The following is a 25,636-nucleotide window of genomic DNA, read 5'->3' on the forward strand; positions in this document are numbered from 1 at the left end:
CAAATATTAAGAAGTTAACTTCTGTAAGTACAGAATAACAACCAGTCAGAATTTCAGAGTTCATTCAATTTGAGCTAACTTTTCACCCCTTAAAAAGTCAGTTTTATATTTTAAAGGTACTTTAAAGAATATGAATCTCACTTACTCTTCATCGTTCCATTATGCTAAAAACTACAGCATAATGCATTAATACAGCTTAAGCTTTTGAAATGTGAGTTATACTCTGAAGCACTTTGAAAAGTTTGAAAACATGCAGACTCTACATAATGACTAGTAACTATCTATGAAAAGTTTGTATTTGTTTTGTCCTGCGGTTTTCGTGATCTGTTTCTTGGAGTCACTGAGGAATGAAAGGAATATAGCAGAGGACCAGAGGCTCATTTTGTGCTACTGTAAAAAGGAGGCAAAGTTACACTGAAGGCACTTGATGTGCCAAAATAAATTCAGGGTGCATTTAGTTTGCATAGTGTGTATTTGATATATCTAAGTGATATTTTATATATATATATATTAGATAGTATGATTCAAAGTTTTATATAATATATATATTATATATAATATATAATATATATAACATATATATAATATATATAATATATATATAATATATATATATTAGATAGTATGATTCAAAGTTATTGATAATATCACAAAACTAAATGACTGACCCAGCCTGGACATAGATTCTAACAGCAGCAGGTGACTATACTATGTCTAGTCATTGTCTTGTTTCTTTCACCCACTATTGAGTTGTGTCACAGAAAAATTTAATTCTTGCTTATTGTAATTGTATGTTGCAACAAATTACTCTGGATGAGCAGTATGTGGAACTCAAAATTGAGCTTAACTGAAAGTGACACCTCGAGAGGAAGATTAGTTTGGGGCAAGTGAAAATAATTTGTTCATAATTTTATGATTTGAAAAGCAAATAACTTTTGATGACACTTGACTCAATAATGTTTTTATTCTTAAAATGGAGCAGTAAAATTTCATAATCTTATTCTTTCTAACATAATAGGTATACCAAATACTAATATTTAGCAAAATATATTTTTCTGTAATAGTATAATGTCCTTGTAAAACAATCTCACACTTGACACTATTAAATATTAAAATATCAATTATAGTATTTAATCTTACTTCTAATAGTGTTTACTGTACATCAGTAATCATAATTTTTTAAGGTCTATATAAAACTGAAAAAGAAAGTATCCACTTAAAAAATGTGGTTTCTATGAAAGTCTTTCTGTGACTGTGTAAAACTGGTATTTATGACAGTCAATATATATTTAGAAGGAGATGTTAAAACACATATTTACAGATTTGCTACAGTCATTTTATAAATACACATATGTTAAATACCTTTCAATTACAATTTTACCATTGGTAATTACAAAGATGTCACAGAGGGTTAATGCTTAGTCTTCCATTTAAAGTACTGTGAGTTGAATTTTCATCTAGTTTCCAGTAAAAACGAAGGTGGTGCAGAATTTTCAACAAGCCTGATTCCTTGGTTAGCCTAGTGAGAAACAATCTTGGATTGAAATATCCAGTGGTTTTGAGAGATAGTGATACCTGTAGTATATTGCACCATGCTGTTCTTGAAGTTGGTCATTGCTTAAGGAGGAATAAGATAATTATTCCTCTCATTGACAGTAAATCTCAAGTCAAAGCAAATACACACGTGCGCGCGCACACACAGAATGCAAAGGGAAAACTTTTTTTTTTTACATTGCCTTTCCTCTAGATTCTTAATTCATGCCATAAAGAAACAAACTATGTTTTTGTTTTAAGTCCTTGAAATGTTTTCACAATAGCTCATTTTCCCATATTGCTTCTGCCCTAGGAATATCCTCAACATGCATTGTTTAAATGATTTTTTTTCCATTCAATTTTTGTAATCCTCTAAAGGATGCTTTGTAAGTTCTTAATATGTTAATTCTCTTTCAAATATATCAGGTTTATCTCAGTATTAATTATGGAGAGCAGAGTAAATTAACTGCAGGAACTGTCTTTTTTTTTTTTTTTTTTTTTTTTTTTTTTTTTTAACTGGAGTGTCACAAACACACTGTGCTAAAGTGACATGCTTAAATTAAAGCGTTTAGGTATCCCATAATCTTGTTTCAGGTGCTTTTATTAGTGTGTGTATGTAATACAGCTTCCTAAGGAAACACACTATTAATCTCATGTGTATTTCTGAAGGTAGAATTTTAATCCACAGAGTGTACTTGGCCTAACTGCTACTAGGTGTCTGGTTCATCTTTATTTGATAGCATCTGTGTTCTGTTTGGAAGTATAATGTATTCTATTGATGAAATGAAAATAATTTCATAACTGTGTTGAGATACACTGGTACAGTGTGGTGATATGAAATTTAGGAACTTTATGATTTATGAGGCTCACATTATAGCTAAAATTAAGATTTAAGTATCAAAGCATTTTATGTGAGTCAAAGGGCCTAAAATGTTAAGGTTAATGCCTGTAGGTTCTCCTTGGGCATAGGAGTACTTTTACTGAGTATGGATGCTAAGCATTCATATAAGTTGATACAGAAACAGTGGTACTTGTGAGAAGAGATTTGATTTCAGGTGTTTTTCAAGTTCCTCGGAAAAATTAAAGTATAACGTGTTTAAACAATAGATTAGCAACTAAATAACCACAATAGTGTGAATCATAATAAAACACAGTCATAATGAAATAATTCTTTTTAAACGTATAAAACTGATTTTGAAGAATAGGAGCACAGGTTTTGTAGTACATAAGACAAATAGACTGTTACATAAATTTATAAGGGGACTTTTTATAGGAGCAATTTTCATGTGAATTATTTTATGTGTTAATATGAAATCTAAAGTCAAGTAAAGAGATTACTCGTTCTTAAGAATAACTGCTTATCGTGATTTATCAAGAATTAAGTGCTAAGTCTCAGGGTGACTTCTCAACAGGTGTTTTCGACGAAGGCCTTGTTGGAAAGAGAGGAGTCTGGGGACTTGTCACTGATGGGCGACTTCCCAGTTTTGTTTGAACATCTGTGTTTTCACATTTTTTGTAGCACTACTACAAGTCATTTTAATATGCTCCCATAGAAGGAAATATATTGAGCCAGCAGAATAAGATCTACTAAAATAAATTTTGAAAAGGAATACATTCTTACTCAGTGTTTTACAAATCTATTTCAAAAGATTCACATTTGGGTTGACTTTAAAGTCTTTATGCTAGGAAGATAAAATCCTCTTGATAGATGTACATGGCCTTTTCAATAACAGGGAATTAAGCATATGGTAAATACCTAGAGCCAATCCAAATATATAAAAATGATATTGAAGTATAGAGGACTAACGTATCATAATGTAAACAATAAACTCAATGTTGCAGAATAAAAAGGTGAAAGGAGAATCCATCTTTAATAGCAACATTATCCACTGTATGCCTTTATTCCCACTTCACTCTAGTACAAGATCTTCACTACGGGGACTTATTCAGATAAGTTCCCAAAATCATGATCTTCAAAATTTCATACTCTAGCCTATTAATGATTTCAGTAACAAATACAAAGTGTGTGAACAATTTATTTTGGCATTTATAATTTTGGAGCTATCTTACTATGATTTTTATTCTAAGACAGCTGTTTAATTAGTATATGTATTAGTTTCCATAAACTATATATACATTTCTACTTATAGGTATTCTGGTATCTTGAGTAGGAAAGAAATGTCCCTTTCTTACTGTGTGCCTTCTGGATTGTTTAGTTCACTCATCCTTTTTCTTAAATATTTTGAAAAGGTAGAATGAGTAATTCCTACTTGAGAGTACACAATAGTTGCATATTTTTTTCTGTTTTATCAGGCATTAAAAGTAGTGTAAATAAAGTAAATAAACTTAATTTAAAATATAATCAGATATTCAGTGTTTAGAGTTTTTTTGGGGGGAGGGAGAAGAGTTTAAAATCCCTAAAAATCCAAAAGTTGTTATCATCATTCTTATTATATTACTTTTATTTTTATATGCATCTATGAAAATTTTAGCTCCAATTTTAATGTGGCATTTCTCTTTTTCCCAATAAATGAAACCACACAGAAAGTATAAAGTTTAACAATATGAGCTAGAAACCAGAGAGTCTTGTTTTCAACATTAATTAATATAACTCTTTGTAAGGTATTAACTTCTTGATTCCATTAACTTTTGGTTTTCGATAAAATTTTCAAAATGCAAACTAGGTAATATTTTATCATTCCTGTATTGAGATCATAATCCTTCAGTCTTTTGAAAATGTTGGGAGTAAGATAATTTTTAATTTTACTTTTGTTGTATGAGTTCTATAATTTCAATAAATATTACCATATGTAAGTATACGCCAAAAAAATTGGAATCTTAGTCTTGGCATCTTCATGTTATTTAAGGCTGTGTGTAATCATGGAAAGATCGGCATAGAAAAGTATGCCCTAAAATTGTTATCTCAACTATTTGAATATACTATTTTAGTCAAGAAAAAATTTACATTACCACCTTTGACTATATTGTTCAATATACAAAACACATACAAAATCACCCAGTTTTCCAGAATGTTTTCTCCATAAAGTTGATGCTATAAAGGTTCACATGCATTTATTGCAGTGAAATTTGGCTAGGCTATATTTATAAAAATATACAAATAATTTTTTAGTTACATTAAGTATGTGTATAAATGTATATGTTCATATTTTCAATATAGTGTATGTAAATGCTTGCTCAATCACAAATAGTAGTCCAATTTTATACATTTTAGTTCAAAAGTATTTCTCCTCTAAGGAAGAGCTCAAGCTTTTATTTTTCTTTGAAAATATGTTGAAACTTTATTTTACTGTTTTAAAGTTTCAAACAATTTGAAGTTCCATAAAATAGAGCTAGTGACCCTAGAGGGGGGAACTTAAGAACACGTGGCCTTCAGCGGGCAACAGGTTGAAGCCTATGTAGACGAAGAGAAATAAAACTCTCACCCAAGTTCCTGACTCTTTTGAGAAGATGGCAGCAGAGCTGGAAGCATGGGAGAATGCATGCTGTGAGCCTGATGATGAAACAGCAACAGGAGAAAGAAGCAGCCACTATAACTGGGCCCATTCCAGTTAGGAAGTAAAACTTAACTCCCTAATGCGGAGAAGTCTTGCAATACACTCAATAGTGGGTAAATTCTTACAAATGCGCCCGCTAATTACAGTATTAGTCATTGCACTAGAATGTATTCCCCTCAGTATACTTCTGTTTAATAAATCCCATAGGGCATTATCTTAAGGTTGTATTTTAGTAAAGCCATTAGGGAAGGATTTTTTTTGTGTATTAAATTCCTTCAATCAATGACTGTATATTAGTTAGAGAATAGCATAAAGTTCCTTTTGCCTATCATTTTGAAGATAATATGACTTCTGCCACCCACTTACAAAACACTTTTAAAGTTCATCAGACCTACACTAACCTATTGTCAACCTACTTTAGTAAAGGAGGCTTTGACAAGATTTTCTTCAATGACACACAGCATTTTACAGTTAGTCATAAGCTTTCACCACTAACTTTGACAATGATATATTGCTATCTTTGGTCTTCTGAAATAAGTTATCTACAATAAAGAAGTCTTTAATGACATCAACATCCCTACTGTGACTAAGCAGAGTCATGCTTCTGCTTCCTTGCTACTGCCGAAATACTAAGATCAATATATTTAAGGTAAAGAAAAAGAAAAACACACACACAAAAAAACCCATAACTAAATACAGATGAAAAATTGTGGCTCTGTAGGTGGCATCCTTTGCTTGTATGCACCAAGTTCTTCCAGGGATAGACTCTAAAATTGGCTTCAGACAGTCTTTGAGAGAAAAAAAAATATATGTGTATATATATGTATATGTATATGTATATATATATATATGACATATTTCTGTTTGTCTGTTCTGGTCCTAGTGACATTCTGATTACCAGTATTTGTAGGCCTTGCCCTGGATCTATTCCAAGCAGTTTTATTGTAGTGAAATGGTTCTTACAATTCATTGAGCATCCAGCATAACTCTGCTGAATATGATTGGCGCGTTTGCATATATTTATTCAAAAAAAATAAGGCAGTTAAACAGCATAATTATGGGAAAACGAATCATAACAATAAAAGACCATTTAAGTTAACAAGCCTTTGTGATCAAAGGATAAATACAGGTTGGATAAATGACACTTTAGATGTAAGTAATCTACATAAATAGACTTTGGTCTGATTAGAGGAGTGGAATATATTAAAATAACTTAATGGTATTAGAAATTCATTTATTTCAGTTATCTTGAAATGTTTAACGATCTGTATTATCTTATTTTCTTTATGTTTCTATTTAATACAATAGTGATACACCACATTTAAGTGGTATGAAAAATGCCAAGGTAAAGATAAATATAATTTTGTAAACTTCTATTTGGTTCTAAAATATACACAGTCTGAATAATATTTAATACTTTTTAAACTTTTAATGTTTTTGATTGATTTTTAATTAGTGGAACACATTAAAGGGACTATTTAAAGGAGCATTTCTTGTTTACTCTATCAGCTAAAAGCAGCCTTTGTAGAGTTTGAAAGCTAGAGCATGAAAATCAATTTGAAATTTCAAAGCTATACATTCATAATTGTTTTGTAGATATATACTTTTTAAAAAAATGGTTACATATTTGTAAATTATATTAATACATAGACAATGACTTGATATTCTGAAAGATTCTGATGCTATTTTGATAGCATCTATGCTTTACAATTACAGATTTAACTTACAACTTCCCTAAACAAGTAATTTCTCTGCAACAACTATGGTGCTTTAAATGTATTTTATTCAGCTGTCTTTGACAATAACTTAAAAATATAATTTAAGCACTGAGTCATGAATTGTTATATTTCATTATCTAGGATTTCCACCTAAATACTTAATAGTTATTGCTAAACAATGATTTGGTTTTTTTGTGTGCCTAAAATTTTCATGGTCTCCAATTCAGAAGAAAAGCTCAAATTAAAATATATACATGAGATAATTAGGTCATATTCGAAATTCCAATAATTTGCTTTTATCAAATGAAAATGCAACAGGTATTTATTGTAGGTAGAAATGGTTATGGGGGTCAAAATAGCTTTCTTATTGTTATAATACAATTTCAGACTATCCATGTCCCATATAAATTCTTAAATTTGAATTTGCAGTACAAACATGTGCATCAGTTTTGAACATCTAAAAGTAGTTTTCACCCTTAATCTACAACATTCTTTAAAAAATCATAGTCCCCAATACAAATACCTTTGATAAAGGTAGTTCATTTCATTTTTCACACAACATATTTTAACAGCATATACTGAGATTATTTTAACTGAGTACTCGATATATTTTTGCTGTTTTTTCACAGCGACAGAGAAATTGCATATGCATTACTGAATTTATAAAGCAATTCACCTTTGATTATCATGAAAAGAATTAGCTACCCACATGTGACTGTGTGAAATTTTTACTGATGTCCTTATTTTATCAGTAGATGAAATGAAATTAAGACATTAGAATGTTTGAGAAATAATATGCTTAAAATTTTAGCAAAGTATAATAAGAAAAAAGTTATAATTTTAGTATTTTGGAAAAGGGAATTAGTTTAAAAGAAAATATTTTTCAGTTTAAACTTGAATAAGTGCTTAATGATACATTTTATATAAATTCTTCATCATAAAATCTTCCTAAACAATGTTTAAAATAGCTGCTTCAATTTCCATAGTTCTGTCAGCAAAACAAAAATGAAACAGAATATCATCTAAATATTGGTGAATTCTATTATAATAGTGTCTTCTTGAGTCCCAGAATTCATGCCTTCTATTTTGCTTTTACAGTTTTGCATCTATTTTAAAATACTATATCCCAAGTCCTTTTACTGAATTAAGAATGTGAATAAGAGCAGTTATAAGTCATACAAAAAAGATAAATCAATAGTCCCTTGTTATTATCAATTTCATTGTGGTAGAATTAAAGATTCCATACAAACTTACCTTCCCATAGTTTCACGGCAAGACACTTGATTGTTTTAATTACTATTTGAAACTTTGTGTGGCCTTGTGTTAATGATTTTTTTTTTTTTTTGTGCTAAGCCAATGCCTTGCCTCATATTGTAACCTTGGTTGATTAAATCAGAAATTCCTGATTTAAAGAAGTAAGTTTATAGATATACTTTGACTGTTAATTGGCATGATATGCATAGAATGCATTTATCATTTTAGAAAACAATACAAATATTTTGGTGCTGTGTCATGAACCAAAGTATAGAGTAAGATGCAGGATTATTGAAAGCAGATATATCAGAAAAACAGTAACTATTTTAATATCAATGCATACCTTGAAAAAATATTCATAACCTTCCACTTTTTGGTGTTGGCAGATGCACGGGTAGTAATTATTAGCTATGTTTCCAGGTTCTGACCTTCTTAGAAAAGCTGCTATTTATCCCTAGATTGTAATAAGGATGGAAATAAGAGAACCATCCTATTAAACAAATCCCACTCACAGGACATTTTAAGGATCCTTGGCAGAAGTCTATTCTATGGTGTGGCTCTGATATCAGATGTGCCAATACCAACAAATGAAGCACTATGCCTGAGTGGAGAGAAACTAGAAAAGACAAAGAATACATTTATAGAGACTTTTTTTCTCCTTCTGATTTTGAGCAATAGACTTTCCACGATTTTTTATAATCAAGACAATTACATAGTAATTTGGGTTAGAATGCATGCCCAGTTCCCCATCTCAAAACCCAATTTGTTACCACCTGTGGCTATTTCTATTAAAAAAAAGAAACATAATTACTATGAGTCTCAGCAGTCTTAGAGTAAATTTTTGCAATTACAATACCTCCCTTGGGCAGATGTGTGAAAATGGCAGATTAATTCCTGCCAGGATCTTTCTGTTCCTTGTGCATTTTTAGGTTTGGTGTTGCCTGCTTATTAGAGTGCCTGTTTTGCTCTGGTTAAAGGTCATGTCAGTGTTTCCATAGTAAATCTCTAGAAATAAAGTTCCACAAATCAGCCATTAAATTTTGCCTTAGGTGAAAAGTTGACATGTAATGTCTCAGGAAAGGAGTAGATAATATTTTCTATCACTCTCCTCGGTTGCCTGGTTAAGTTTGAAGTAAAACGGAATAAGACCATTTGGCAACGTTGAGAAAGCAGGACTTAGCCTAGGAGGTAATAAGAAAAGTGTGATAAAATAATATCCAATCCAGTAGAAGCCATGGAAGTGATCCCAAAGCTACCTGATGCCTAGGGATTTTAAAGTGCAATAAAAAATATATTAATACTGGATGGATAACAGGAAATTTAACACCCAACTCATTTCCATTCATTTCTTCTTGTAGTTGTTGTGTGTACTCTTTTCTTAATAAAGATCTAACTGATCTACACACAAAACAATGAATGATACTAAGTCTGTAAAATGTTAAACCTCTGAATCAGGATTTTAACTCTCTATGAGTAAGATGAAGTTATTTTTTTCTCAAAGCAGTCTAGATAGTAGAATACTTGAAACCAGGAGCCACATCCATCTTGATTGTCACTGTAGCTGAGATAATATAGCAGTTTCTGATACGTAGTACACACTTTTAAAAATATGAATTTTTTGTGAAGAAAATGAGACTTCTACAGTTAAGTCATTTTCGACAATCACCCATCACATATATGCTGTAATGTGGATTTAAATCTAGATGTGACTAGGGCTAAAGTCTAAGATATTAATACAAATATGCTAAAATATTGATCTGCTGGTAAATAATTTATTTGAATGTGGCATATTTTGATATTTTTTAAATTTATAGTTACGACTTTTGTAATTATTACTATAAAAATTTGTTTATAATTTTATTAATAATATTACAACTTCATGGAGAAAGGTGATCAAGTTTCACAATTATGAGCATCAAACTCTCACAGTATTTGTTTATATTATATATCATGATATATGATATATAATATATACACACAAACACACTTATATAAATGGTATATCAAGAGGAAATTGTGTTGTTTGTTGCATGTCTTTCTATCTTTTCTCCCACTTCTTGGTCTGATTTATATGGTATTAGAGTGATGCACTTCTGATATTAGGTCTATTTTTTAAGACTTTAAGGATTACCCAACCCCAGGAAGTTTTTAAGAAACTAATACGATCATTTAGTCTATATATTAATTAATTTTTAAGCTGGTTTTATTTGTGGAAATGCTCCATAAAGTATAAATATTTATTTTCTGTATGATAATTTTAGTAAAATGATATTATATCTAAACCATAAACAGTTATTCGGGGATTACATTTAATTTTATTTTTTGATATATAATTTTACTATTTAATCACTTGGGCACAGATCATCTACCATGTGATAATCAGAAAATAAAATTATAGTTGGAAATTGTTGATTGTATGTAATAAGCCAACTTACAATATTTTTCTCAAAATTTCAGAATCTGTCATATGTATGTGGTAATGAAATTTTTATGCAAATATTGAGTAAATGCAAGCTAAGCCTTCATATAAACAGTATGTTGTCCATTTCAGTATTGTTATTAAAAAGACATCCACAACGTTCAGAGCTGTTTAATCTATAATTATTAATTCAATGCATAAATCATGAAATAATTATAAAAGCTATTAATTGAAATGGTTTACTGGTTTTTCATTTTTTTATTTCTGCAAATTTATGGGGTACATATGAAGTTGTATTATTTAGTACTTGTAAGCTATACTGAGAGTTAGTTACTGTTTGTCTGAATTTTACATTTTAAAATTCATATTAGACCATAAGGAGGTTTTATAGAATAAAGATTTTAGGCAGAATGAGTTTTCAAACATATTAAAAATTCAATTATCCCCATTAGTCAGAGTAGCTGAAATAAAAAGTGAAGGAAAAATAGAAGGAAGCATAGAAATGTAATTTTAAAATGTTTAGAATTCATTTTCAACCTTCGTAGATGAGAGAATTTTTCCGAAAGATTAAACTAACAGTATTAAATATCATATAAGATTATCCCACAAATAAGAAGTTCTCAAAGCAGAATTTATATCCACATTTGTCTAAGCATTATATTAAGAGTTCAAGTCCATCTGTTAGTTCTCCCTGAAATATTTGGCATTTTTGAAAATAAGGCACATCAGCAACCAGTGCTACTCAATCCTGATGGAGGGGGATATCAAAATAAGTCTTGGTTACATGTTACTACAAGAAACCCTGTGTGTCAGGAACAGGTTTTCTCTTAGACACTATCAACCAGAAACTTCCCCTGTAATATTCCATAATCTGTTTGCATTTTACTGTTTCTGTGAATTTTTCTTAAACTATCATACGTTCATACAGGCTTTCTTTTAAAATATGCAACTTGGACATCTACTGGCAATGCAACTTCCAAATAATGTTGGTAAAAATCTGAACGTTTCATAAATACACCAGTTGGCAAGCAGTTTTTAGTCTTCATATCAAACCTTATAATCTAAAAACATATGTCATGTGTTTAAAAGACTTTGAAAAGTCACTTAAACATTTTAAAAGTATTGTCCAAAATACATGATTTTGAGTGAAAGAAAAGGAAATAAATTATTATTTATGTCTTATGCTGACCTATTCTAATTATATTATTTTTATCCTTGCCTCTGGTCTCTTTTCTGTGACATCCCAGAAGAAAATATGCTTATCACAGGGATACTTTAATACCTGTATATTTACATCTAGTGTACTTTTTAAAAATATTCAAATAAATATGTTGATAAGGCATGGTGGTATTTATCACCAGATTAATATTTAACCACATGTACATTTGGGCCTGGGCTCTGTATAGTTGACTTTACATAGTACATATATACAGGGGTGGACTGGGTTGAGTAGTAGTATGTTTCTCATTTTAAAAATGCATTTAATAGACAAGAAACTTTTGTTTATTAGCTAAAATAAAAGGTTTCTTCAATTTCCTTTAATTTAGGCTTGAGTATATATTTTAAGATGTAAAATGTTGATTTTCTTTTACATAAAAGCAATAAAATAAACTTCTCTGCATGATTTCCTCTTGTGGTTCTTCAGGCAAGAGTGTGCTCTAATAAGATGTAGTTGAGATAAAACTCTCCATCTGCTACTCCTGGAGAATAGAATGTTAATTTTTTTAACCTCTTGGTAAACCTTCTTTCTATACTTACGACTATGCAAGTCAGCTTAAGCTAATGTATCAGTTCATCATATAAGGAAAGAAACTTTATAGTTAAATTTAGTCAACACATTTCTTAAAATTTTTTTTATTTGAAATTTTCCATTGAGTCTCCGTGAACTTAAACTTGACATTTACGTTAAATACCCATTATTTAACTAGAGAAATCAAATCGCCAAGGAGACATCTGTTATTTAATGATATTATGGTTTGGATTTTTTTTGGTTAAAAGTGTGGGATGGTGATAGAAAGCCTCTAGGGGTGACGGAAGGAAAGGAGCTGTGGTTCAATATCCCCAGGTAATATAAATAATTGGAAAGTGGAGATACCTTTTCAGTTGGTTAATTGTAATAAACCTATTATCTTGTTACAGCATTAAGGTAGAATCAACATGTTGGAAAACAGATAAAAGGTGCATGAAAGCATTTAAAATTCAATCATTAGGTTTCATTGCACCCATCTGCTCCCAGGAAATATAATGGGAAATTTTATTCATTGACCTTTAACTGCCGTTGTGGACAACAGCCTCAAAGTCTGTATTTTAAAGTTGGACATTTGAAGTTAATTAGATAAGAGTCATAATCAGTGCATTTTTAAAGCCCATTTATTTGTTGGAACAAAATTTGAAAAAATAAAGGCAGGCTTAATGGGCAAGTGTATATTTGACAAAGAGTCAACACAGTTATTTAATCTTGGATCTGGTTAAAAGCAACTAATGTTCAACTTCATTAACATTTCTGTTAACTAGAGGGACTGTTCAAGTTTTTATTGTTATTTTATATGCAAATTCCTACCTCTCATTAATTATTTTCAGGATCCATATTACCTTAGAGTTATACTTACAACGTTCAATTACACTAAAATCACATACCATGATATAAGGAAAAAAAAATCAATGAAACTATTTAGTATTTCAGGTGGTTATCTCAAGTTTTAAAATGTTGGGCACCCCCAATTCATTTTGCCAATATAAGTATAATACCACATAATCTTTCTAGAATATTTTTATGTCTCTACTCAGAAGGATGATGTATGATAAAACTGTGTGTCTAATATAGGAAGTACATTATGTAAATTGATCAAGATGTCTTGCCAGCATTTGTGTATTGCTCTGCTTACTGAAGTTCATGTACCTTGGAAAAGAGTCATGATTAAACAGGTGTTTCTTCATCCTATGAGATCAAATTTCTGAAATATTTATATAGTGATGAGCCAGATGTACACAGCTTAACCTTGTAATCCCATTTCATAGCTTTCCCAAATACTTGGAAACTTGTTAAGTATGAAGCTGATTATTTTGGCAGCATATCTCCATTAATAAGATTCAGATATTACTTATTTACAAGCCAGTGCTGTTAATATAATCTAGTATATTAAATCAACAAGGCAAAGGAAAAAAGATAATCCATCCAAGGACAAACTGACATGGAAGCTTTTCCTAAAGCTTTTTAATTTGTTTTTTATTGACTCCATAATATCAGAAAACACATAGCACATGTGAATAATGTACATGTTTTGGATACCAGGCTACAGCCATCTTGGTGTGAAGTAGTTAGTACTCAGATTCCTTGTACTTCTGTCATAACCTTGATATAAGCCATATAAAACCATGCATCTCTGCTCTTTACAAATATCCCTTTCAGCATCATCTCAATGGCAAAGTTTACTGTCATTTGACATAAAATTATTTTAAATGCACTCATCTGTTTTTTAAATGAACAGAAGCAATACAGAATAATGTAATAATGTGTCATGATTTTCATTATGCTTATTTATTGGTTCTGCAATAATAGAAGGAGAGCATATTGTTATGCTTTCAGCTTGAGCTATTTATGCCCTGTGCTACTGGATGCACCATTTTATATTTGTGATATTTTGCCCTTCCAAGAAAACGGGTATCAAGATCCTTAAATCAAATTAGACTAGGGGAAGAGTTTCATACTTTGTCTTTTTTATATTAAGTATATAGCTTGTATAAATTACCTGACTCTACTTGAATAAACTTACACACCTTCAGAGAGAGGAATACTTCAGAGAGAGGAATACTCTATTTTCGAAGCTGTATGTGACAACCTGATTTACGTGATTTGAAAACAAGGAAGGGGAAAACAGCCTATCAGGAAAGAGAACAACTGTTTTGCTTTTTTTATCTGTTGGAGAAAATTACGTACTTTGTTGTTTATATTTCTACAAATGTTTCTAACACACCAATAAGAAGGTGACATAACTTTTTCAGTTATGTTACAAAACAAAACAAAACAAAACAAAACGTAGAATTAAATAACTTGTTAAAAAAAAAAAAAAAAAAGAGTTCTTTAAGCCCAGATGAGATGTAAACATTTGAGATTTCTGGACCCTTGATTTTGTGTGTGTGTGTGTGTGTGTGTGTGTGTGTGTGTGTGTGTGTGTGCAATGACAGATATTCCAGAGATGGAGCTGCTCCACTGAGACAATGTGCCTGTAGGCCTGTGTAGTTGAGATTCAGGCACTGCTGGTCTAGTGACTTTGGATTTCAACTAGTCTATCATTGAACTGGAATCTGTAGTGACCCTCCAGGGATGAATTGCTTACATTTGACTGCAGGGTCAGTTACTCCTCTCCTGTTTGATTTTTAGCAAGTCAGTAGTTTCCCTACAAAAAGACACTTTACTCCTGGGAAAAACAACAAATATTACAAACTCCTGATGTTCAGATATCCGTGTTTTTATATTAAAATAATTTCAAATTGTTTTAAAAAATGTTATGTGTCTTTGAGTTTAATTTTCACTCTTCTCAAAATTATGACTATATTTTCCCAATTTTAAGAAAAATTCTTATTTATTGCAAACATTGTACTAAAATAAATATCTAAAACAGTGTCTAGTGTATTGTAAGAAGTCATTACATAATTGTGGACTGAAAATAGAGAAGTTGCATTTTAGAGTTAAATTGCCTATAATTTACTACTTAGAACTATTGTTAATTTTTTGTTGAGTAAATCTCCATGTCTTCCTTTCCGATTCTAAAATTCAAAAGACTCACGCCTGAACTGATTTAACATTACTTATAGTCTTTATTTATTCTACCTAGTGTGAATAGCAACATTTTTCACTGCAGAGGTATCGGTATGTTTAATATTGAGGCGTTCCACTAGTCCCTACTGGAATGGATAATACATGACATATACATCAAAATACCATTCTAAAATATGAAAGAGGATGGGCCTACAAAATGAAAAAAAGGATTGTGAACCTGTATCTCTTTCTACTTCTTCATGCCTGTGTACATGTACACAAACAGACAACTATATATTTTATAAAAAGTTGTATATACTAAACACAGCATCGTAAACTACATTTTCCTTAAAATTATATAATATTTGAAGAAAAATTATATGCTATTTCATTTTTTCATGTCGATAATTTAGTTTCATATTATCTTAATAATGGAATTCTAGGCCAGTCAATGGATATATTAAAATTCAGTTACTCTCTGATAGATAGGTTGTTTACTTGAGAATTTTTTTTTTCAAGACCGAGTCTCACTTTGTAACCCTGGCAGGAGTGCAGTGGCATGATCTCGGCTCATTGCAATCCTTTCACATCAGCCTCCCAAGTAGCTGTGACTACAGGCATGTGCCACCAGGCTTGCCTAACTTTTGTACTTTTTTTTAGAGCTGGGGTCCTGCCAGATTGCCCAGGCTGGTCTCAAACTCCAGGGCTCAAGTGAACCAACCGCCTCAGTCTCTCAAAGTTCTGGGATTATAGGTGTGAGCCACAACGCCTGGGATTCTATTTTTAAAATTCCTGACTTAAAAAAATATATATTAGCTATGCAGTCCAGGGGAAGTTGCTTAATCTTTTTAAATTTTGTTTATTTTGTTTCTGCTTTCTTATAAGGCATAATATTTACTATCTACAGGGCCATTGTAAGAATTAAAGATAAAATGTAATTATTTGTATAAAGAATATGATAAATACTAAATATATATTAACATATTATTGTTGTTAAAAGCAAATTACATAAAACATTCTGATGCAGTTAAACTTTAGGGTACTGTTACGCAGACATGTTATCTACAAAAACAATATTTCACTTGGCCTAAATATAAGCAGTTGAATAAAAATAGAGTTTTATTCAAGAACACTTATGATTATAAAAAGGTAATTTTCCTGAAATACTAATTAATTTTATTACAAATTTCATTTTGCACCTTCTTAACCAGGCTTGGTCACTTTTGGTTAATTTTTGTTAGATGATTTTTAAAGTGACAAACTTTTAGTAGAGGATTTTCCAAAATCTGTTTCTAGATATTTTAAACTTCTTAAAATAACAAAGTAAACTCTAAAGTAGAAAAATGTTAAGTCACAATTGCTTCTGATTCCATTTATACTTCTTTTCTTACAAGAAAATTGAAATACAGAGATTTCATTCATGTATTTACAGCCAGCTAGGAATACAGAACTAATGTCATCTGATTCAAAGTTTAGGGTTCTTGCTCTTACACCACTTGGGATCTCATGACTGGCATGCATTTATCATATTGAGGTATCTACAGAGTTTGAGAAACTTATGTAGTATAAGTAACTGCTGCTATAAAGTACTGCAACTTGGTTCCTAGATTGCAGGTCACTTTGGAGGAGAATTCTTTAAGGCTTCTGCATATTAAACATTAAAAATTATGCTGTGACCTATGTATAACACATTGCCACAGGATCTTTCAAATAGGAACCTGGCAGTAGTTTCAAGAGGTTCTCTAGCTTTGTCTTGTGTAGTAAAAGTATTCACAAATTTTGGATACTATAGAGCAGCCCAGGATTCTTATAGATTTAATCTCAGATTTAATGTTAAATGTATTTAATTTTATTAAATTTATTTAGTTAAATCAATTCTCAGATTTAATCATAGAACTGATTCTGATTATTATTTTATTCTAGTCAAAATACTCCAGTAGATCTCATTGCTTTTATTTGTGTTTAATCTCATTCAGAACTGAATAGTTAGGAAGAAAGCCATTCCAGGGGGTATGACCTCGTATTAGAAACTGTGAGGAGTGTAAATTAGAATGAGAATAATAAGTCTGTAAAATAGATGTGACAATGATAAATAGAATAGAATAGAAAGCACAATACACACAAAAGCTAGATGAATCATATAGTACTTGAAAGAGTACAAAATCTGAGTCAAAAGAAACTTGTTCATATTACTGACTCATATTGAAACCTCTACTAGCCTTTCATAAATGCCACAGGACTTAGTTTCCCCATCCACAAAAGAGAAATAATTATAATGGATCTATAGAGGTGAGGTTAAAAGGAAAGGGATTTGAAGGTGTTGTAATATAGTGGTGAGATCATCCTATAAAATAGGTGAGGAAGTATGCGATACAAAGGAATAAGTTCTGGGTATAAGGGTGAGTTATTTGAAGTAACCAAGAGCTGAAGAGCAATGTTGCTGGAAAGAACCAGTATTTACTCTTATCCTAAGTACACTCTAGAGGAATTTACAATGTGCTTCAGGAAGCTTCATGGGTTGAAGTGCATTTTGTTTTCAGGTGTTCCCGTGGTGGTACTGTTTCCGCAGTTTTAAGTAGTTTGGAATTGAATATAAACATGCTGCAAATAACCTAACACTGAAATCCACTTAAAAGAAATGTGGACAGTTTTTCAATCAGGTGCTTTCCATATGTACATCCTGTAAGGGAGGTCTGCGTCCTATAGAGAAAGAAAACGATTTGTGTTTTTTCTAAACTATGACCTAATTAAGCATTGTGCATGCATAAAAATTCATCTTTAATATTTTATCTACAGGAATGTGCAGAGTAAAAATTTTAATTATATGGTTAAGAACCTATACCTAGATTTTCTAAGTAAGGAGTCAACAACTTTTTCTGTTAAGGGCCAGATAGTAAATATTTTAAAGTTTGTGGTTCATGAAAGTCTCTGTCACAAATACTTTACTCTGCCATTGAAGAAGGAAGGCAGCCATAGAAAACATGCAAATGAATGGGACATGGCTGAGTTCCAATAAAACTTTATTTTCAAAAACAGATGATGGGCCATGAGACAACCATTGTTGTAAAGCATGACTGTTATCAATATTTCTTAAGTTTTTTTTTTCATTTATGTGTGTGTGCCTGTAAAAATTGCACCATGTTGATTATAAAAGGATTCTAAAAAACCAAAAGGATTGTTACTTTAAAACTAGATATAGAAGAATGCAGACATATTGTCTCATGAACTGATTGTCATTAAGTAAGATTGCTTGTTTCACTAGAGGAGAAAATTCTTGAAATTAAAATCTTTAAGCAAAGAACAAATTGGAGATTCTTGAATTCGATATTATGTGACAGTCTGATAAAGAGTACAGAGATTTCACTTCATTTTGTGCTAATGGCTAATTAAAAGTATGTTGACACTAGTAAAGACACTTTATTTTAATTTGAGGTATAAATGCCTACCTAAAGTAGACTATTTCCATTGTGTCATACATTTTAAATGTGGTATATATTCTTAAATTTCAGAGAGAAAATGATAAATATCGTAGAAATCTAATACTGATTAATTTGATTAATAATTATTTTTCTCTTCAAATTTGGGAATATCTTTTCCTATGTAATGATCATGTCAGAGGTTGTCTTTCATTATGTTTTTGGATGCCATTGGTAAATTATCTTTGAAGCCTATGTAGAAGGTTGGTGATTTCAAAATTTACCCAAACTATTTATTAATTATTATAAAATATATTGGTTGATTAGCTACTGGACTGACTTGTTTATAGTTACAAAAAAGTAAATTTTTTTAATGCCTATCAAGAGTTAAAAGAAAAACAATAGGCATTGTGTCAGTCCTTTTCATCTTGAACTTCTTTTGTTTTATTTTGTGTTTTCTTTTAGGAGTTAAAATGCACCTACAAAGGTGATAGTTTGAAAGAATGATGAAAAGCAATCAGAAAGCTAAATTTGTTGATATTTTTTATTTCATTTGTCAAAGGTAACATTATCTAAATAATAATTGATTTATCTTCTAATTGATGATTTAATATTTTGAGGTGTGAGAAAGGTGAATTTTGTTTACCAAAATTATTGTATTCATAAAGTTTCCTATTTTAGTGTATTGTGAAAAAATAAATTGATGGAAATATGTAACAGACTTGTAGTCTGTTATATGTTTGGATCAACTTTTAAATTAGTTATTTTTTTTTGGTCTGGGAATTTTACATAATGATTGAATAAGTGTAACATATTAAATTTATTTTGCATTTTAAAAGGTAGGTATTTATAGGTGCCTAGTTTGACAATTTATATGAATATAATGATGGTAAGTAGTCATATGATTAAACCTACTGCATGCATTAGAGTATTTGATAATAAATGGCCATGATTGCCTTTTAATGTTATTGATCTAAGAAAAATATAGTTATCAGAGTTATATATAAAGTTCAGCACATTGAAACAATAACATGAGGGTATAGAAATGTAGAAGCACAGATTCTTTCAAAGAACCATCTTGGTATTAAGGGTAATAGCAGTTCTAGTTTTATTTATTATGTAACAGTAATAGTAAAAAAATATTTTCAAGGAAAGTTACATTAATTTCTCATTAATTTATTTCCAAAAATATTGGAATGGTTCATTATTTTTCTCCATTATCTCAGAGAGGCAGTACAGCAACCGGCTGGCGCTGGCAGGCTCTGGCAAGTGTGGTTGTTCTATAATAAATTGGGTATATGATGGACAAATCTATGAAAGTCACTTAGCCGCCGTTTCTTTGTTTGAAAAAAGAATGCAAACAATGCCACCACTTTATCTCCTAAGGCAATTGAGAAGAATGAATAATAAACATCACTACAGTAATACTGTTTTCTAGATCCTAATACAAGACACTATACTCCAAATCTCCCAGTGCAGAATTTAACTAGTGACATTATAAACATGCATTTAGACCCAGTGCATTATCGTTTCCAAGCATGCCCGTAGTAGTTAAATAAATTAGACTAAAAACCAGCTTGATCATAAAAATTTAATTTGTAAAAATTTATTTTTGCTTGTTAGCAGGTTTCTTAAATTTAATTACATCTAACTTTAAGAAAATTTATCTACCAAAAGACTCAGAATTCTTAGCGATAATAAGTAATATCACCAATTTATCTTCCTTTCTTTATTCTCTTCCTTTGTCTTTATATGCCGAGAATATTAGAAGAAGCTATTTCAGAAATGTAATGAATTTTCACTGGCCACATATAACTTTTGAATTCTTAGTCCTGGGGACCCAATTGCAGAGAATCCAGTTTTAGATATTTCTTTCAGTGAGAAAAATCTTCAGTATTCTTAATAGAGATGGAAAAAGAGCACGGGAGGAAGAAAGCAGAGGAATGTCTCCAGAGATAAGTCTGGCTGAGAGATAGCAAAAAACAGAAAAGAAAAGAACTTCAAATTTACTCCTACACTGCCACTGGAATAAAAAGGGAAGACAAAGTTTTGAATAGGGCTGAGATGAAGAGCCTGACAACACTGAAGAGAATGGGTGATTTGAGGATGTTGGAGTTAGCAGTCTTTAAGTATGTTTTAATTTCTGCCCTCATGGCACATCCAGCATTTAGTGGCATCTCAGTTGGCCCTGGGATTCACAATGCAGCAAATATATAAAGGGAATGTATGGCAGTGTCTATTTTATGTGCTTTCACAGATAACAAATAGGGCTCATCTTACCTTTTGATAATCTCAGTTTTCTTTGTTCTTGTCAAAGATAACTTTTTTCAAGATTCATAAATTACATAATTAAATGCTGGCACATCAGTTATTATTAAAGTTATCAATGTCATTTCAAAGAGTTAGCATTTGCGAGAGATCTTAATATATACCCAGATTACTTTAAGAAAAAAAATCTAAGTCATCCTCATTGAGCAGCAGACTTAAAATTCTTGCTTACAGGATGTGGCTGTTCCTGTCCTCTCATTTTTAATTTAAAGGAATGCTGGTTTTTGCTCAATATTGTAAGAATACCCTATGTTTTTATTATGCCTTTAGTAGCAAAACACAAATGTCAACCACACTATACTTGTATAAAATGTATTATTTTGAAAACCACTGATAAATACAGTTATTGCCATACTTCATGCACTTTAAAAATTCCACAGCCATAGGTGCTGTCAGATAACTTTATAAGTGGTGGCTTAAAATGCTGTTGCCTACTTCAGCAATGTAGAAAGAACCACACCATATATTCTGTGGAAGGCAAAGCTATCAGAAGCAATGTCGGTATGAAAAGGCTTACAGTGAATTATTCACCTCTTAACACTCCCTTGTGTTCAGTCTACTGCAAACAGAATGCTTGTTATAAATGTGAAAAGCAGTGGCTTTGAATTAAGGCAAAAACTTGTTTTGTTTGGTTTTCAACGCAATGGTATCAAGGTAGACAAACAAACTCTGTCCCTAATTCAAAGGGATTTTTCAAAATTTTATGTCTCTGTACCCCTGGATTAGGAAAACACTGAAAATATAAATTTTACTGAATTTATAATTATACAATTGAACGCTATGTCTAGAACCATTTACTTTTAGACAAAATGTTGTTCTGTTCACTACACATCCAACCCCAAATTAGATGTTAAGAGATGAGTTGCTCTCTTAATGACTTCAAAAAGTCAAAGACCTACTTACATTTATTCTAGATTAATACATCTAGAATTAAAAATGTCTTCATGTTTATATTTCATACAGTGGAAGATCACTTTGTTTTTTTTTGTCTTTATAGTATATTTAAAATGTATAAAAATAATGTTATACAAACATATAAAGCTTATACAGATAATGCAAAAAAAATTTAAGTATTATCTATTTAGATTATTGAGACAAATGTTTCTATAACTTGCTGAACAAATGCTACATCTTTTCTTCCTTAGTCTCTATCTGCTGCCAGTCCCATCCAGTGTATTTTTACTTTAAAATACTACAGCTTTTATTTTTAGATGTTTCTTATGAATCTTCTTTATATCTTCTATTTCTCTCCTTCAGGATCAAAATTAACGTGAGGCAAGGGAGGTAGTTAAGGCACGAGATTTAAGGAGACACTCTCCATGTCCTGCTTTTACATTCCTGAACATATTTTTAATATTTCTGATAGATTTTTAAGGTCCTATTAGTTAATCCCATCATCTCTCATCCCTGGGTCTGTTTTTATTGATTTTTCTCCCAGGTCTAGGTTATATTTTCCTGGTTTATTGCATGCCCTGTAATTCCTGATTGAATCTCAGATATTGTGAATTTTACATTGTTGATGCTGGATTTGGTACTGCCTATGTTCTGAGCTAAATGTACATCTGTGAAATGAATGCATCCACTGGGCTGAGTAGTAGACTCTGACTTAAAGGTCTCCAGTTTGGTAAAGAAAGAGAGAAACCCAAGAGGACTTCAAGAATGCTAGCAGGGGTTTTTTGTTTGTTTGTTTTGTTTTGTTTTGAGACAGATTCTTGCTCTGTCACCCAGGCTGGAGTGCAATGGTGCAATCTCTGCTCACCTCAGCCTCCGCCTCCTGGGTGCAAGTGATTCTCCTGCCTCAGCTTCCACCTCTACTGAAAGTACAAAAGAATGCTAGCAGTTTATAATCCATTGCCTCCTATGTCCTCGCACCAATCATTCTGGAAGTGTCAGAGTTCTATGGTGTGTCAGAATTGTTCCCTTCATAGGAAATTTCCTGAATATCTCATGACTCTATCTATAATGGGTGTGTGTATACACACACACACACACACACACACACCCATGTATGATTATTAGAGTATGTAAATTAATCTCAGATTGAATTCTAACAGCATTTGCTTAAATGGTATATTTGATGGTGAAAAACTGACCGTAGAATAGTTCCCTGCTGCTCACATTATTCTTCTCTTCCTTTTGCAGGGATACATTTGAAGACTAGTATTCTGATATTTTTCTTAGAAATTCACTAGAAATTAGACTCAAAATGATGAGGTCTTTATTTTTCTCATCCCACAGGTGTCTAACTTTATAGAAATCCAAGTGTTGTATTAAAATTTACCATATACTCATCCAGTTACCATTATTTCATATCATTACAGTGCTGTACAATTTAAAAATTAAAAACTTATAATGAGAATTGTATTATAAACTTGAAATTTGCATACATTGTCTCATATAAACTTAAAATCCCATATTTTGGATACTCTTATATTATCTTAATTTTGCTGCCAAAATTGTAAAATTATTTTGACAATATTTTGCATATATTTTGGTACATTTCAGAGGCTAATCATTTTGTATTACATGTCTTTTGAGTTTTTACAAAGTATGGTATTAACTTACTTCTAAAGGTAGAAACAGTTTTATGAGCCATTTTGAAAATTAAAAGAATTTACCAGTTTTGAAGACAGAGCCCAGTCCTCCATGATCTAGCCATGTTTCTTTTCTGTGTTCAAAAGAGAAGCTACTACTTTGCAACAAGTTCAGTTTGAAGTTTTTATATAAAGTATTTATTTTATGGCTGGGTAAATCAGAGATGCACACAAGAAAAAAAATTCTTTGGAGGAAATAAAATTTGAAGGCTGGGTTCAGTGGCTTATGCCTGTAATCTTAGCACTTTGGAAGGCCGAGTCGGGTGGATCTTTTGAGCTGATGAGTTCGAGTTCGAGACCAGGGCAACTTGGCAAAACCCTGTCTCTACTGAAAAAAAAAAAAAAAAAAAAAAAAAAAAAAAAAAACATGCTGGCATGTTGGCGCACCCCTGTAGTTCCAGTGACTTGCGCGGCTGAGGCAGGAAGATCGTTTGAACCTGGGAGGTCCAGGCTGCAGTGAGCCACGATCACGCCACTGCACTCCAGCCTGATGACAAAGTGAGACCCTGTCTCAAAAAATAAAATTGGATAAAATTTGAGCTATGTATCTGTTGCTTGGATTTGCTGGTGTGATTAAGTAGATATTTATATCCAAATTCATTTGTGTTCTGTCCAAATAAATATTAAATTTTTACATAGGTTTTACAAATTGACTCAGTGTCATTTTAAAAGACAAGTTCAGAAACTCTCTTTGTTGAAAATATTCAAAAAAAAACTTGCATTATAATTATTTTCTCAGACAGAAGAATCCTCAGCATATATGTGATGCAGAAAGCACATTAGGTATATTTTGGTGTTACCATTTGCTTTTAAAATTAGTTACAGTAATGTGAACTTTTTTTGAGGTGTATAGTTCTATGAATGTTCATACATGTGTAGTTTCATGAAACAAGCAAGATACTGAACAGTTCAATCACTTTAAAAGCTTCCTTATGCTTTCTCTCTCTCTATCATACCTTCCCTCACCTTTAACCCCTAGCAACCACGGATTTGTTCTGTGGCATAATAGCTTTGCTTTTTTTTTAATGACTAGTCTTATAAATCGAATGATACAGTAGGCAATTTTTAAAGATTGACTTTTTTCACTCAACATAAAGGTTTTGAGATTCATTTGGGTTGTTCCAACAGTAGTCCATTTTTTCATTGCTAAACGGTATTTTATTATACATATGTATGAATATGTATGATGGTCTGTCTGTTCACCTTTTGAAAGATACCTAGGCTGATTCCAGTTTGGGGCAAACATACAGAATTTTGTGTGAACATAGTTTTCATTTTTTTAGGGCATGTCCCTAGAAGTAGGATTGCTGGGTCATATGATAGATTTATGTTTGACATAAGAAATGGCCAGGTTGTTTTCCAGGGTAGCTGTACCACTTTGCATTTTCATCTAAATGTATGAGAATTCCAGTTGTTCCACATCTTCATCAGCATTAGTATTGTTAAGTTTTAAAATTTCATGTAATATAATAAATATATAGTGTGATTTTATTATAATTGTGATTTTTTCATTTTCCTAATTGCAGATTATAGTAAATATCTCTTCATGTGCTTTTGTGTCATCAATATATTCCATATGATTTAGTGTTAAGCCTTTCAAGTGTTTTCTTTTTCTTAGTTTAGTTTTGACTGTTCTTTATACAGTCTGCATACAACATTACAGATGTTCTCTCAAGGGTTGTAACTTATTTTTAAATTCTCTTAACATTGTCTTTGCAAAACCAGCATTTCTAATTTCATAAAGTCCAACTTTTTCTTCTGTGGGTCATGCTTTGATATTGTCTAACAACTGTACAGTGCCCTGTCACAAAGATTTTCTGCTAAGTTTTCTACTAAATATTTTTAGTTTTACTACTTGCGTTTAGGTCTATGTTCTGTGTTTCAAGGAGAGAAAGAGAGAGAAAGAAAAAAAGAGAGAGAGTGTGTGTGTGTGTGTCTAATGTGTAAGGTATAGATCAAGGTTTATTTCTACTGAAATATATATTGAATTGTCTTTTCAACTTTGTCAAAAAGCAACTCTTCATATTTGTGTGGGTCTGCTTCTGGACAGTTTTCTGTTCCACTGTTGTGTGTATTCATTCGTTTGGCAATGCTGCAGTC

At 31.3% G+C, this 25,636-nt stretch overlaps 1 protein-coding gene and 1 long non-coding RNA gene across 3 annotated transcripts in view; one reads left to right on the forward strand and one right to left on the reverse strand.

The window, feature by feature from the left end:
* LOC106994281 (uncharacterized) overlaps positions 1 to 25,636 on the reverse strand; it is a 146,336-nt gene that overhangs the window by 44,722 nt on the left and 75,978 nt on the right. The window lies entirely within an intron of this gene.
* The window catches only part of PCDH17 (protocadherin 17), a 96,996-nt gene that overhangs the window by 5,441 nt on the left and 65,919 nt on the right, over positions 1 to 25,636 (forward strand).

The sequence above is a fragment of the Macaca mulatta genome, chromosome 17 (genome assembly GCF_049350105.2).
Source record: "Macaca mulatta isolate MMU2019108-1 chromosome 17, T2T-MMU8v2.0, whole genome shotgun sequence".
Lineage (NCBI taxonomy): Eukaryota > Metazoa > Chordata > Mammalia > Primates > Cercopithecidae > Macaca > Macaca mulatta.